Source organism: Trichechus manatus, unplaced genomic scaffold, assembly GCF_000243295.1.
Source record: "Trichechus manatus latirostris isolate Lorelei unplaced genomic scaffold, TriManLat1.0 scaffold00027, whole genome shotgun sequence".
Taxonomy (NCBI): domain Eukaryota; kingdom Metazoa; phylum Chordata; class Mammalia; order Sirenia; family Trichechidae; genus Trichechus; species Trichechus manatus.
In genome coordinates, this window is record NW_004443963.1 from 15,198,735 (window position 1) to 15,206,040 (window position 7,306).

Below are 7,306 nucleotides of genomic sequence, written 5' to 3' on the forward strand. Positions count from 1 at the left end.
GTGTCCTCTCCTGGCAGTGACCCTCCAGAACCAGTGCCCTGCAATCTCAGTGCTGACAAGCCCTGGTCAGACTGCCCTTCTCCACCCTGGGTGTCCAGAAGATGTGTCATCCCCTACAAGTTCTTCGTCATGAGTGAAAATGACTACTTCTCCTTCCAGCCAGACAGGTCTCTGGGTGTGCAGCTCACCGTCACTCTGACCCAGCATGGTGAGGATCTAGGGTCCCTGGTCAGGGCTTGGTTTCCTGTCTGGACAGTGGTCACTAGGGGTGGCCTGGCTTCAGGAGGTGAACCAGGCAGTCAGGGTCTTCCAGGGGTGGAGATATTGGCTTGGGTTTGGGTTTGGGTCTCTTGAGGGAAGAAGATATGGTGTCCTCACCATGGAGGCTTTGGAGCAGGTACAGCTTGAGAAGGTTCTGGCCAAAGGGACCTCCTCCTGCCCTTGGCTACTCCCACCACCTGCCAGGCCATTGGCTTCCAGCACTGAAGCCTTCCCTTAAAGAAGAACAATCCTTCCTATCCAGGTAGAAACTTTACAGCTTGCAAAACTCATTCATCAACGGGGTCTCAGCCAACTTGTGTAACAACCCATTTTATAGATGAGGCACTGAGGCCCAGAGAGGTGAAGTGACTGTCCCAAAGTCCTACCTCTGAGCAATAACAGCAGTGGTCAGTGAGACATATAGACAGCTTCCTACATGTTAGAGGTGGAGTTCAGCACCTCCCTGCACTCACTGAGCGGCCCCCAGAGCATCCCTGCATGTCCTCACAGCACATAAAATGATGACTGGTCTTGAGTGGGTGTATATGAGCATTTTTATAGAAACAGTTATGTTATGGAGCTCTGGTGGCACAGTGGGTAAGAGCTCGACTGCTAACCAAAAGGTCAGCTGTTCAGATCCACCAGCCGCTCCTTAGAAACCCTGTGAGGCAGTTCTACTCTGTTCTATAGGCTCTCTATGAGTCAGAATCGACTCAATGGCAACATTGTTCGGTTTTTTGGTTTATAGGTTATATTTGACTGTATAGAACTATAACCAGTATTTCAAATTCATGGATTCAGGGAAATTATTGCTTAGAATGAAAAGCAGTCTGTTTTTTTTAATGGCTATGATTATAAAAGTTTATGTTGATGTGGCAAAAACCATACAGGTGGCTGGCTCTTGGTAGACACTGCCAACTCTTATTTAATTCTCAAACAATAGCAAGTTATGTACTATTACGATTGCCATTTGACTGATAATGAAACCGACAGAGAGGGAAGTGACTTTCCCAAGGTCACTCAGGTATTGGAGAAAGAGATGAGACTGGAACTCAGGATCGTCTGACTTTGGTATCTCATGCAAACACTGGGCCACCTGCTCCCCCTTGCAACGTCCGACAGGGGGCGGGCTCAGGCCTTTGCTTCCTGCCTCTTTTAGCCTAAAGATGTTGTCTGGAAGATGGGAATGAGAATTAGGCCATCCCGAATGAATTTCAAACAATGTTTCAAAGCACGTGTTTGATGTATGTGAATGGAGATCAGAGTGTAGAGGCTGCAAACAGGGACACAGTAGATATAGTCAGGTGTGATAATTTACCTGAGGCAGGTGTGTGCCCTGTGGAGGGGCAGAGGGCAAGGAACCCCTGAGGGATCAAAACGGGCCTCCTTCACTTTCTACCCTACTCCTACATTAAAAGGAGCCCCAGTGGTGCAATGATTAAGCACTTGACTGCTTCGAAAAGTTAGCAGTTTAAACCTACCAGAGTCTCCGCGGGACAAAAGACCTGGCCATCTGCTCCCATAAAGATTTACAGCCTAGGAAACCTTATGGGGCAGTTCTACTCTGTTCTATAGGGTCACAATGAGTTGCAATTGACTTGCGGCACACATCAACAACCCACATTAAAATTATCAGGGTTTTAGTTCCATATTGTTATCATGTAGCTATTTATTTTTACTTAATGCAGTAACAGTTCTTTTTTGCTTAACTATAAGTGTTACTGATTTCTCTGTTCAACACTGATTCCAACATTGCACTTTTCTGTCTCGGATTTTCTTTTTTTTTTTTTTTAATCTGAAGTACATCCTACAGGAAGATTTTTCAGAAAAGATATGAAAATTTTCTTTGTCCTTACATGTCCAAAATGTGTAGGTTTGCTTTCTTTCTCTTGATCTTTAAAGAATACGTGGCTTTTTATGATCCTAGGTTTAAGCATACTTTCCCTTAGTATTTTGAAGACCAATATCCATTTCGAGTTCAAGATCACTTGTGAGAAATCTTGTGCCAACCCAACACTTGTCCCATTGAAGGTAACCTGTTTTGCTATTGTTATTTGTTTCCTTTTGGAAGCTTCTAGGATTTCCTAGACTAAAATTTCACCAGCGTGTGACTAGGTATGGCCCTTTAAAAAAATGAATCTTACTCTTCACTTAATGGACTGTTATCCCCTCTTAAGCCCTGTGAAGTTTTCTTCTATTATTTCCAATTGTATCCGCTTAGTTGCACATGGAAAATCCCCAAACAACAGTGGCTTAAACAACAGAGCAGTTTCTTTCGCCCTCACATAAAAGATGTCCAGAGGCAGGCAATCTCAGGCTGGTGTAGTTGCTCCAGTGACATGAGACATCCAGCTTCCTCTCATTCTGTTTCATCATTTTTGCATATGACTCCCACCTTCAACGTAACCTTATGATCCAAGAAGGCTGCTGGCACTCCAGCCATCATATCCGAGTTGCAGGCTGGAAGAAGGAGGAAAGGCAGAAGGAAACTCTCCCATCTGAGTCAACTCCCTTTAAGCAGCCTTTTTGGAAGGTACACCCAATACATCCACTCACATCTCTTTGGACAACATTTAGTCATATGGTCCTACACCTAGAAGCAAGAGAGTCTAGGAAATACAGTCTTTTGTATTTAGAAGCCAAAAGCTGGGCTTCTGTTACCAAGAAGGAAGGGGACAAGTAGGTAGCTACACCTCTGCCATACCTGCTCTCGATTCTCTCTGCCCTCTGCTTCTAGGTGTGGGAACATTGGGATCTCATCACCAGGTCTCAACTCTTCTCTTCAACTTTCCATCTTTTTGCCCATTTGCTCTGAATTCTAGGATAATTCCTTGTCTTCAACATCTACCTCTAGAACGTGATCACTTATAGTGTTCATTCAGTGATTTGGACCATTATCGGGATTTTAAACAAAATTATGGATATCATAGTTCAAATTCTATCAACTCTGGTTATCGGTTTTGTTTTATTTTTTTGGTGTTGTTTTGTTTTGTATAGCAGTCTGTTCTTTTAAAAGGCTATGATTTCTCAGATCTCCCTGAGGATGCTAATTTAGTTGTTTTAAAGTTTTCTGTTGTTTTTTCTGTGTCTGTGCATGCCTGCAGGAGTGTCTGTGGGTCAGTATATGTCAAAATAGACATGTATGATACTGATGCTTGGGAAATACAACTTCTATTGGTGTAGTGGTTAAGGGCACAGACTCTGGAGGCAACCTCCTGTGAGTTTCAATTCCAACCTGTCCCTTATTAGCTGCGTGATCCTGGACAAGTTACTTAATGTCTCTATACCTGTTTCCTCAACTTAAAATGGTGATTCCAATAGTAACCTCCACGTATATGTGTTAATACTTGTAAAGCCCTTTGAACAGTGCCTGACTCATGGTAAGCACTCAACAAATGTCAATCACTAACATGAATTTTGTGCGTGCATGTGAATTTTCTGCTTGCGTTATTTGATGACTTTTAAATTTGTATTAACCTTTTGCAGTGTAAAGATATTAACTTTTTCTTTATAATTTTGGTGCAAACTTTTTTTGCACTTTACCTTTTGTTTCATGGTTTGGTTATTTTTATAAGATAAATTTTCGCTTTTATATAGTTATGTCTGTCAGACTTTGTCTCTCTTATTTCTTCTACTGCTTTTAAGTTTAAATAGTTGGCTTGCAAGTTTAATATCTTTTAACCTTTATATTGAAAAGTATTAACTTGATATTTACTTGAGGAATGATGTGAGATGAATCAGGAAAGCTATGAGGTGCTAGAGAGGGGACAGACTTGCATCTGATCTGCTCTCAGGTTCCCACATTTGAAGATCTTGGACATTTCACTTCCTGTATCAGTTAGTCCATCTGTGAAGTAAGTGGACTAAAATCTCTTAGGTTGGATGAGTAGATTGTTAGTTAGTTCCCAGTCTGTTCAATTGGTATCAGTTTCCTCGGGCTCTATGCTGAGAAGGATTTCAGGGGATAAGAGTGCAATGATTGATTAGTCATGCCTGTTGTGGATGTGGGTTGGGAGGGAGTGGTTTGTGTGCTGTGTATTTGTCATTCTGGGTTTATGGATTTCTGAGGGGCTCCAGCTCTGACATTCCATATCTGAAGGCTGGCATAGAACACTTACACCTTGTGTGTGCTCATATTGAATTTTTTTGGGTTTGAAAGTCATCCCTCAGCAATCAGACATGGAAGCTTCAGGAAGGCAGGAGCTGTGTCATTCACCTTTAATGCATCTTCTTGCCTAACCAGTAGGTCACAAGAAATATATGCTTGCTGTCAACTGATAGACTGATTTCATGAGAAGTCCCCAACGGTTACCTACATGTATTCATTCATTCACCATTGCCTCCAAAATACATGAGCCACTACATTGCAAGCCATGGAACAGACAGGGAGATCTAATACTCAGCCTTCCATGAATTCCTCATCTACTTGGGAGGCAGACGTGGAAACACCATAAATCCATCATGATATGATAAGGACCGTGTGGAGAGATTTACAATGGGCTATGGTAGGGTACCACCACTTGTCTGTCAGCTTGTCATACTGCAGTGGCCTGTGTGTTGTTGTGATTTTGGAAGCTATGCCACCAGCATTTCAAATATCAGCAGGGTCACCATTGGTGAACAGGTTTCAGCAGAGCTCCCAGACTAAGCAGACTAAGAAGAAGGAACTGGCCATCTTCTTCTAAAAAATTGGCCAGGAAAACTTTATGAATAGCTGTGGAACATTGTCTGATATAGTGCCAGAAGATGAGCCCCTCAGGTTGGAAGACATTCAAAATACGTCTGGGGAAGAGCTGCCTCCTCAAATTAGAGCTGACCTTAATGACATGGATGGAGGAAAGCTTCTGGACCTTCATCTGCTGATGTGGTATGACTCAAAATGAGAAGAAACATCCATTAATAATCGGAAGGTAGAATGCACGAGGTATGAATCTAGGAAAATTAGAAGTCATCAGAAATGAAATAGTATACATAAGAATCAATATCATAGGTATTAGTGAGCTGAAATGGGCTGGTATTGGCCATCTTGAATCAGAATATCATATGGTCTACTATGCCAGAATGACAAATTGAAAACAAATGGTGTCCCATTCATCATCAAAAAGAACATTTCAAGACCTATCCTGAAATACAATGCTGTCAATGATATGATAATATCCAAGCATCTACAAGGAAGACCAATTAATATGAATATTATTCAAATTTATGCACCAACCACTAATGGCAAATGTGAAGAAATTAAAGATTTTTACCAATTTCTGCAGTCTGTCTGAAACTGATTAAACATGCAATCAAGATGCATTGATAATTACTGGTGATTGGAAAGTGACAGTTGGAAACAAAGAAGGGTTAGTAGTTGGAAAATATAGCCTTGATGATAGAAACGATGCTGGAGATTGCATGATAGAATTTTGCAAGATTAATGACTTCTTCATTGCAAATACCTTTTTTCAACAACATAAACAGCAATTATACACATGGACCTCACCGGATGGAGTACACAGGAATCAAATTGACTACATCTGTGGAAAGAGACAATGGAGAAGTGAGAATAAGGCCAGAGGTTGACTGCAGAACAGACCATCAGTTGCTCATACCAAGTTAATGTTGAAGCTGAAGAAAGTTTAAACAAGTCCATGAGAGCCAAAATACAACTTTGAGTATATTCCATCTGAATTTAGAGACCATCTAAGAATAAATTTGACTTATTGAACACTAATGACCGAAGACCAGATGGGTTGTGGGATGACATCAAGGACATCAAACATGAAGAAAGCAAAAGGTCATTAAAAAGACAGGAAAGAAAGAAAAGACCAAAATGGATCTCAGAAGAGACTCTGAAACTTCCTCTTGAATGTAGAGAAGCTAAAGTGAATGGAAGAAATGATGAAGTAAAAGAGCGGAAAAGATTTCAAAACATTGCTTGAGAAGACAAAATAAAGTATTATAATTAAATGTGCAAAGACCTGGAGTTAGAAAACCAAAAGGGAAGAACTTGCTTGGCATTTCTCAAGCTGAAAGAACTAAATGAAAAATTCAAGTCTTGAGTTGCAATATTGAAGGATTCTATAGGCAAAATATTAAACAATGCAGGAAGCATGAAAAGAAGATAGAAAGAATACACAGAATCACTGTACAAAAAGATATGGTAGACATTCAACCATTTCAGGAGGTAGCATATAATCTAGAACCCATGGTACTGAAGGAAGAAATTCAAGCTGCACTGAAGGCATTGTTGAAAAACAAGGCTTCCTTCAGGAATTGACAGAATACCAATTGAGATGTTTCAACAAATGGATACAACACTGGAGGCAGTCATTCATCTATGCTAAGAAATTTAGAAGACAGCCACCTGGTCAACAGACTGGAAGAGATCCATATTTGTGCCCATTCCAAGGAAAGGTGATCCAACAGAATGAGGAAATTATTGAACAATATCATTAACATCTCATGAAGTGAAATTTTGCTGAAGATCATTCAAAAATCATTGCAGCAGTACATCAACAGGGAACTGCCAGAAATTCAAGCCGGATTCAGGAGAGGTCCATATTTATGTCTATTCCAAAGAAAGGTGATCCAACCAAATGCGGAAATTATCACACAGTATCATTAATATCACATGCGAGCAAAATTTTGCTGAAGATCATTCAAAAGCAGCTGCATCAGAATATTGACAGGAAACTGCCAGAAATTCAAGCCGGATTGAGAAGAGGACGAGGAACCAGGGATATCAGTGCTGATGTCAGATGAATCTTTGCTGAAAGCAGAGAATACCAGAAACATGTTTACCTGTGTTTTATTGCCTATGCTAAGGCATTCGACTGTGTGGATCATAACAAATTATGGATAACATTGGGGAGAATGCGAATTCCGGAACACTTAATTGTGCTCATGAGGAATCTGTACATGGATCAAGAGACAGTAGTTCAAACAGAACAAGGGTATATTGCATGGTTTAAAGTCAGGAAAGGTGTGCATTGGGTTGTAGCCTTTCACCATACCTGTTCAATTTGTATGCTGAGCAAATAATCAGAGAGGCTGGACT